The following is a 10,126-nucleotide window of genomic DNA, read 5'->3' on the forward strand; positions in this document are numbered from 1 at the left end:
AATAAATAAATAAAATTTTGAGCACAATATTGTTTGGGAGAATTTTTTTAAGCATATAATATTTTTGGGTGCAAAATGCTTCCAAACATATTATATGTTCATATAAAAACATATTGTTTTTTGGAAGACAACATTATTGAATTTGGATGCAAAAATACAAAATGTGTGGAACTTAGACTACCCAAACATATATTGTTTATATGTTACATAAGCGATTTTTTGTGAGCGTGTACCCTTAGAAAAAAGTCAACCAAATATTTTATAGCTGATTTAACTTTATTACACAGAAAAAAATTTCCGTAGTTAAACTAACGCTAAATTTAACTTATTTTTATAGGAAACAAATTATTTGCTTGTAGTAAAATTTTATTATTTTTATCGAAATTTTCCACAGCTTAACGAAATCTTACTTTTTTTAAGTATGTCTCAAAAATTTTATGAACTAAACGTGAGTATAAAGTTCAATGACCGTACGCATAAGTTCAATATGAACTAAAACAAATGAAAATTTTCGTACGATTCCCAAAAATAGTAAGAATGAACTACTGTATGGTTAAAATGGTCATGATTTGGCGCCAATGATTTCCTTCTTTGCAATTAGTTAATTATTTCTTCTATGAGATGATGTAATTTCGTGAACTGCAGTTAAAAAGTACGACAGGGCATTAAAATTTTCTTATTTTAACAACGCTTTGTGGAAATCTCAAAATGTGGAGTAAAAATTCCCTGTAGGAATTTGCTGAACTCACTCAAAATCAAACTAACTTATTACTAACTAATTTGAGGTGACTTCTAGTTAACTAGTTAACAATAATTATGCAGCCTTGAGTCAATTGAATATTGTTCAAACTCACTTCTTCTCGATCAGAGGCCACTCAAAACTGATGCCTCTGTAAGCAAAATAAAGTCATAGAAAAAATCAAATAAGTAAACAAACAAATATATTTACGGCCATAAATGTCATTTGGATTTTTTCAGTTTAGCTTTTGATTACAAAAATTTTTTTCCGATGGATTGCGGTAAGTAACACTTAAATGCATAACTAAAATGCAACTTAATAATTGAAATTTTTTATGTAGAATTGGGGTAACATTGAAGGAATAAATGGAAGCTCCCAACAAAAATTTTAATGGACCGTTTGATGTTTATTGGGTATGGTAGTAAATCAATTTATTATTTTCTTATATAGATTATTGTTATCTATTAGATGAAATTGTTTGTAATGGAGGTAAAGATCCAGGGAAGCCATTGACATATGCTCTCAAGCCTTTTGGAGTTCCTTGCAATCAACGTCTACAACAAAATCTCAAAGGAAATTAAAGCGAAAGAAATTAAGGCAAAACTCATACACTGATGTGGCAGCCGCTGGCCGATGAATAGGAACCATCGGGCCAATCCGCTACAAAGAACCCGCCGCCGTGGGATCGGACGCTCAAGCCAAGTGCCACGTGACACGCGACATCTTTTCGCTTGCCAAGCTAAACCTACCCGACTCACCACCAGATCAACAACTTAAACGCAGAGTTCCTTAAGTACCAAAAAGCATAAAAATGGATGAAATCACAACAAACTGTTACAACAACAGCAATAAAGCCTTATATTATACTTTACATTTTATTTCTTGTAATATGGTTACAAAGACTGAATATGTTTTTGATTATTTCAGAATAAAATGAATGGAAAATAATATTTAAAAAATATTTTATTAACCAGAGAGCTCACCATAAACTAATCAGTTATTAGCTAACTTTAAATGCGCTTATATATTATCATCCAAAGGCTAATTCATTTTGAGTTAACTTTTGGTTAACTGAAACTTATGCAAGGATGAGTGAGAACTGGCTCGTTCCAATGACAACACGTGTTAAAACTGAATAGGATTTTACATGGGAAATGAGTTAGGTTTTGAGTTACATGTGGCTCGGTTATAACTAACAATTTATTAACTTAAAGTCACCTCATTTCCTACAGGGTTAGTTCAATTTTCGTGCGTGGTAGTTCATTCTTCCTATAAAACAGTTCACTTTTTTTTCGTTGTATAGTTCATGAAAATAAGGTGATCCTGGTTCAATTTTGCCAAATGTAAGAATATTTTTCTTATTTTTTGCTCATTTTAATGACGTGAACTATTAATGAGAAAATGATTTTTTATACAAATGAAGTGCACAATTTCACAACATTTGAAAAGAGTTACTATTTTCCTAAAATGGGTGCAGTTTACTTAAATTGAGTAAATTTTTCTTAAATTGTGTATGTCTTGAAATTCATATAGCGCTAAAGGCATTTTAACAAATTTTAACTCCGATTTTTTCCTTCAAAATATGATAATTTCTTAAACAACCAAAAAAAATTATTACCTTTAATAAATTTTCTTCAATTTGAAATCGTTAATTGTTAACTTATATTTACCATGTTGCAATTAGTAAAGCATTCCAGTTAACATTTTCTAAAAGTTTCTTTCTGAAAAATGTAACAACAACCGAACTTTTGGTTATGTCGAATTTATGTACAAAATTGGTTTTGAGACAACATATGCTGAATTTCAACGTATCGAATATGGGGCTATATAATTGTTGGCCGTGTGCATGTAATATTCTACGATTGCTGGATGTTTTTTTCCTTGAGATTGGTATAATCGGCCGCTGGTAGAAATTTTGGTTTGATTTTGGAAAAGCGTTGGTCCAAATTAAAATTTGTGTTGGTAGCCACTCAGAATTGTAAACAGTATTGTAAACGGCTCCAATGGCTTTCTCACCCTCAAATGCGTTGAGGATACGAACCCCTCGATGTTTTAAAATGCCTACTGTCTCAGTTGTCTTGGAAGTTCATTCCAAGGGAGATTTTTTATTATTAAGTATATAGATTAAATAGTTCTTACACACTAATTATATAAATACATATTTAGAAATAACATTCTGTATTTAAAAATAGAATTATTTTACGCTTAAGTGTAGTATGATTTTCAGATACTCGTAGGTCCAGTAAGAAGAAGTACTTATTGAATTTGAAGATCAGACGATGTATTGGGTCATTAATCTCATAATTTGTCCGAGATAAAGGGATTTTCAGTAGTTCCGTGGCGGCCTCTAAGGAACATTCACAAGGATCCGATTCAAAATATACACCCTAAAAAAAATCGCTTCTTTAACATATGTTCCAAACATATTTTGCAGGAAGCATATATATTATTGGATACTGTTTCGGCAGTATGTTTGTTTTATGTGAACATATTATATGTTTGGAAGCATTTTGAGCCCAAAAATATTGTATGCTTGGAAGAATTTTTCCCAAAGACGATTGTGCTCATTCCCTAACATACTCGTTATTTTCACTTCCACGAAATATTTTAATTCTTGGCACCTTTTTCTGTAATACAAATAATGTTGAAGAAATTATTCACTTTTATAAATTTTTTAAATTTTACCTCCCGTCTGCACGGAGAATCGAACAGAGGACCATACAGTTTGTAAGCCAACACGCTATCCACTGGGCTACGTAGCTGTTATAGTCACCAGCAAATAATTATCGTTATAAGTTACATTTATATAGCATAGTTTGCAGCGCCCACGAGCCCATGCAAACATAACATTATTTAACAGAAACATACATTTGTTTGCCACGTGGAGCAGTGGTTAGCATGTCTGCCTTGCATGCAAAGGGTCGTGGGTTCAATCCCTGCTCCGACCGAACATTTTTTTTTAATTTAACTTTAAAACTTTGAAATGTGGGTTATTAAAGATTTATAGTCAGTAACAGTGCTTGATATAAACGAAATTGACTGATTTTTGGATAAAATATTATTTTTTTAAAGCAAAAATAACAATTTTGTAACAAAAAACTGTTTTAGGTACAAAACTTTAAAATTTGGTATTCAAAAACTCTAACAAAAGAAGAACGTGGAGTCGAGTATAAACATACATCAGTAATTTTATAATATAAACATAAATTTATTTAGGAGCGAACAGTTTTTTACTAGCATTTAACACCATCGCTCTAAAATGCCTTTTATTTTTCGTTAATAATTCATTTTAAAGAAAATAAACTTTTTAAATTGTTTTAGCTGCAAAACTCGAACTTAATGCCCGCTTTTATATTTGAAGGTGTCCGTCAACTCCTCGTGGACTACTTATTAATAAAGAGGAACTAAACTTTGTTTTTATATATTTTACTGTGTAATTTTTCACTATTTCCTCCTTATTTTATTTTACTGTCCCAACTCTAAAAAGAGTATAGTGCCCTTTCGTTATTTTTATGAAGACCCCCGATTTCTTTTAACGAACCAAGAAAAAAATTGTGCCCATAATGCCAAAATGATAAACAAAACACATGTCCACACATACATAAAATGCTGCTCTCAAGGCGAAAACATATGCTCTTTGTTTTTCAAATGTCTATTCTCTTGGTTCTGAATGTCCATTCTCTTTATTCAAATTAAATAATATTTAGGCTTAAGCATATCAAATTTTTGGCCTTATCATAAAACAGTTTTCCGAAACAACATACAATATTCTTTCGCTGTGTTATGTTGATATCTTTTGTCAACTCTCCCGGTTCCCATCTCTATTTCTTTCTCTATACTCTCTCTGTCGCTTTGAATAAAATATCACAACATATGTATGTTTAGTCGAAATTTGTAAATTTATATATGTTTGCATTCACACATATGATTTTTATGAAACATTCATGCCCCAAACATAATATATTCTAACATATTAACATAGATGTCCCAAACATTTAGTGTTAGTTAAGGAACATTACATGTTTGCACTTAAATATATTGTGTTTTAAAATTGTACCCGAAACACATTTTGTTTATATCGGAACATATGAAAAACATATTTTTCTAAGAGTGTAGACACAATCCGCTCGTCCGTGAATAACATTAGACAAGAAACTAATATTTAAGACTTTGATTATATTCAGCCTGTATTCATAACTAGGAAGGTTACTAGAATTCCATCCATACACCCTCAAAAAAAAAAAAATAAAAAAATCTCTTCTCTAACATATGTTCCAAACCTATTTTACAGGAAGCACATATATTATTGGATACTGCCGAAACATTAATATGTTTGTTTTATGTGAACATATTATATGTTTGGAAGCATTTTGAGCCCAAAGCTTGGAAGAATTTTCCCCAAAGAAGATTGTGCTCATTCCCTCACATAATTTTCACTTCCACGAAATTTTTTAGTTCTTTGCACTTTTTGCTGTAATACAAATAATGTTGAAGAAATTATTCAATTTTATAAATTTTACCTTTCGCCTGGACGGAGAATCGAACCGAGGACTATACAGTTTGTAAGCCAACACACTATTCACTGGGCGACGTAGCTGTTATAGTCACCAATAGACAATTATCGTTATAAGTTACATTTATGTAGCATAGTTTGCAGCGCCCACGAGCCCATGCAAACATAACATTATTTAACAAAAAAATACATTTGTTGGCAACGTGGAGCAGTGGTTAGCATGTCTGCCTTGCATTCAAGGGTCGTGGGTTCAATCCCTGCTCCGACCGAACACATTTTTTTTTAATTTACACATTTATATTTATATTTATGCTATATTAAATTTTTGTAATGAAACTTCGAAATGTGGGTTATTAAAGATTTACAGACAGAAAAGAAAGTTCTTGATATTAACGAAATGGACTGAGCTTTTGGATAAAATATTTTTTATTGCAAAAATAACAATTTTGTAACAAAAAAAAAAAAACTGTTTTTGGTATTAGAGTTTGAAATTTTGGAAGGAATTCAAAAACTCTAACAAAAGAAGAACGTGGAGTCGAGTATAAACATACATAAATAATTTTATAATATACATATAAATTTATTTTCAATGCATTTAAAACTTATTGTGTTTTGTACTTAATTTCATTTTTACCTTTAAAGCCGGTATTAAGTTGGCATTATCGCTCTGGTCTGCCTTTTAATTTTCTTTAATAATTCATTTTAATGAAAATAAACTTTTTCAATTGTTTTAGCTGCATAACTCGAACTTAATGCCCGCTTTTATATTTGAAGGTGTCCGTCAATTTCTCTTGGACTACTTATTAATAAAGAGGAACTAAACTTTGTTTTTATACATTTTACTGTTTAATTTTTAACTGTTTCCTCCTTTTTTCATTTTACTGTCCCAACTCTAAAAAGAGTATAGTGCCATTTCGTTATTTTTATGAAGATCCCTTTGTAATTTTTGTATATTTTTCACCGTTTCTTTTTAATTTCCTTTGTCTGAATATTTTGACTTACTCCTCGTACTTTCCGATTTCTTTTAACGAACCAAGAAAAAAAATTGTGTCCATAATGCCAAAATGATAAACACACTCAAAAAAAAGTGAACTGACTATTTCACTAAAGCCAATTTAACTATATTTTAGTTCATGAACTTATTATATTTGGTGAAAGTTTCATTTACTCTAATAATTTTTTGCATACGTTAGTTAAATGAACTAAAAGACGGGAAAAATTATACACAAGTTAAGGATAGAGATTTACTAAATTCGTATTTGTCATAAAATAGTTCATTATTTCTTCAAATTTGTAAATTTTACTACAAAAGTGTCCATTATGAACTTCGTATGTCACTAAATACATTCTTGAACTCCATTTTTTTCCTTCAAACTACAAAATTTTCTTTAAAAAGTGAAAAAAATTATTTATGTCTAATAAATTTTCTTGAATTTGTCGAAAAATATTTACTTATTTTTATGATATCGGCGCGATGCCAGCGCTTGTAATACTGTTTAGTTAAATATTTCTAAAAATATTCAAAATTTTCTAAAATTAATAAAAAGTTTTCTTCCTGGTGGGTTCACTGTTTTTTCAGTGCAAAACACATGTCCACACATACATAAAATGCTGCTCTCAATGCGAAAACACGTGCTGTTTTTTTTTTCAAATGTCTATTCTCTAGGTTCTGAATGTCTATTCTCTTTACTCCGAATACTCATGCTAATATTCAATTTAAATAATATTTAAATTTTTGGCCTTATCATAAAACAGTTTTCCGAAACAACATACAAGCGGTTTCACAGAAATTGCTCTCTTTTCATTGTTTCAGAACCGATTCTATTGAATTGGAGTGTATCGCATAAATAGGATCCCAAATTACAGATGCATATTCTAGTATACAGTGCGCAAACGAAATATATAACAGTTTTGTTACAGGCGGATCAGAGAACTCCTTGCTCCACCTTATGATGAAACCAAGAGTTCCATATGCTTTGTTAATAGTTAATGAAATATGTCGTCGAAAATCCAATCGTGGGTCCAATGTGACTCCAAGGTCTAGTATAGAATTGACGGACTCAAGTTCACGATCGTTCAAGATATAGCATGAGTGCAAAAGTTTTATTCTAAAAAATGACATATGTTTACATTTCCATACTTTTAGCTCCATCAGATTCACCTTGCACCACTGAAAATTTTAACATCATCTGCGTACATTAAAACGTTACACCGAAGTATTGATTCTGGTAAATCATTTATAAACAGGTTGAAAAAAATCGTTCCAATGTGGCTTCCCTGTGGTACTCCCGAATATACAGCAATGTCTCTAGAAAGCGTATCATGAAATTTAACTTTCTGTGTTCTACCAGTCAAGTAAGTGCGAAGCCATTTTAAAAACATGATCCCCATAAACTCCAATTTCCATAGTAAAAACTTATGGTTCACCTTATCAAATGCTTTACTAAAATCAGTATAAACAACATCAGTTCCTTCTTTAAATCCATCATTTATAAATGAAGTAAACTCCATTAGTTTAGTTACAGTGGATCTAGATTTTCTACATCCATGTTGACACACCGAAAAAAAAGTTTACTATTTTTTATGAAAAATTAACTAACCCATAGTAAGAATGACCATGATTTGGCGCCAAAGATTTTTTTCGTCTAGATAAGTTCATGATTTTCTTATAAATTAGTTCATGTATTGCATCGTATTTTAGTTCATTATTACTACGCTGTGGGAAGAATGCACTTACACTCATTCAAAATATTCCTGCTATCCGGAAAAATGAACAATTTTTTGGGAAACCTGTATTAAGAAATTGGTTTGAAATAAACTGTTTGTCAGTATAATTTTCAAAAAAGTAAAGAAATTGAGGAATCAAAGGTACAACAAGCCCGTATACAACTAAGAAATTTTTCGTACAAAACAAGTAAACTTTCTATAACCACCAGTATTTTATTTCAAAAAATTATTATAATACTACACAAAACTATGATATACAATAAAGAAAATATCTTTATTCGTACGTTGGATGCAGTTACTTGTCGGTAGTTAGTAATTGCTTCTTCAAAAGAGTAATATTATGTTATTAGGACTAAACTAATTAATTTAAATTTCCATGTTTTCTATCCAATTGAATTGTTGTCCAATTTCATCGATTTTGGCCAACTTTTGTTGGGCGGATTTGTCTTATAAGCATCGAAATTGCAAAGTTATACAAAATATAAGAAAAATATTATCAAATTCTATCGTTCATATTGATTTTTAACTTACGGTTTTCAAGAGTATTTCCTAGAGCCAATAAGGATATCAGCTTAGTTAGCATTAAACAGTAAGAATATTAAAAAAAAACACTATTACAAGACATGTCTACCTGCAAGTGAAAATAATTATTTTTAATAAATTGAATTTTTGGTTTTATTAAAAACGGACAAAATACCGTTTATAGAAAAACTTACCACATTGAAAATCCATCCAGTAGGTACATTATTGGAATCATATCCATGGACTAATGGACGTCTCAGAATATATTTGAAATAAAAATATTATAAAATTAGACATAATTTCCACTTGTCAGTATAGCATTTAGTATTTAAGGTGGATATTAAGTTCCAGTTTAGAGGCTAAAATCGCAATTTTCATGATAATGGTTTATTAAAGAAATCCATTATAAAAAAATAATCTTTATAAAAAAACTTGGTATGGGCTATTAAATTTAAATTTGTATCGAAGACGTATAATTTTATACTTTTCTTAGTGATTTATTTTTAATTTTAGCGGCCAAACTCGAACTTAGTACTCACCTGTAGGAATTGCTGTAACATAAAAAATATTGATTCAAAATAAATGGTTGCAACTTCAACCTGTGATCCAGATGTAAAATAAATATAGATCATCCTATTACCACTCATGTTGTATATTTTTTTGTAAATCAATTAAAAATCCGCACTAATTTTAAACTATTAACAGAAATATACAGTTCCTTAATCTGTTATTTGTTTTTTATCATCAACATCACAAACAAACACTCCAACTTATAATAAAAAGGGAAATAATCTGTAGGTAGCCATCATACGAATCGGTAATGCCGTTAAGTTAATTTTTACAACAAAATTTTTTTTTCCATACAAAATTTTTTCTTAGTAAATTGTCCACATTTCGTAGTAAGATTTTTATATTGCCCATGTATTTTTATAATAGAATCAACGAAGCATTAACTACTATGTTGGAAATTTATTTACGGAAATATCCTTCCCATTTCGTAGTTAGTGAACTAAAAAACATTTACTGAATTTTTATAAGTTTTCCTTTAGCTAAGTTAATTTCCGTTGTGGTTACGAAAAATGAACTATATTACAGTAAATTTGTTGAACTATGTGGAAGTTAAAATGGTCCTTAAATTTACAAGACACTTTTTTTCTGTGCAGTTAGATAAAATTGGTGATATTTGAAAACATAGAACTTCAATCACAATCTTTTCAAAAAGTTTCGGAATAGCATTCACTTTAGCTATACATCTATAATTACAGATATCCATCTTTATACCAGATTTAAATAATGGTGCACAGAAAAAAAGTGTCTTGTAAATTTAAGGACCATTTTAACTTCCACATAACTCAAAAAATTTACTGTAATATAGTTCATTTTTCGTAACCACAACGAAAATTAACTAAACTAAAAGAAAACTTATAAAATTTCAGTAAATGCTTTTTAGTTCACTAACTACGAAATGGGAAGGATTTTTCCTTAAATAAATTTCCAACACAGTAGTTAATGCATCGCTGATTGTCTTATAAAAACACTTAGGCAATATAAAAATCTTACTACGAAATGTCGACAATTTACCAAGAAAAATTTTTGTATGGAAAAGATTATGTAGTAAAAATTAA

At 29.9% G+C, this 10,126-nt stretch overlaps 1 long non-coding RNA gene across 1 annotated transcript; it reads left to right on the plus strand.

Moving 5' to 3' along the window:
- The first annotated feature begins 952 nt into the window (after positions 1–952).
- On the plus strand, positions 953–1,570 carry LOC142231765 (uncharacterized). Its single transcript, XR_012720908.1, has 3 exons — positions 953–1,019; positions 1,080–1,152; positions 1,208–1,570. It is a non-coding gene; the product is annotated as an uncharacterized LOC142231765 (long non-coding RNA).
- Positions 1,571–10,126: the final 8,556 nt, after the last annotated feature.

The sequence above is a fragment of the Haematobia irritans genome, chromosome 3 (genome assembly GCF_050003625.1).
Source record: "Haematobia irritans isolate KBUSLIRL chromosome 3, ASM5000362v1, whole genome shotgun sequence".
Classification (NCBI taxonomy): Eukaryota; Metazoa; Arthropoda; class Insecta; order Diptera; family Muscidae; genus Haematobia; species Haematobia irritans.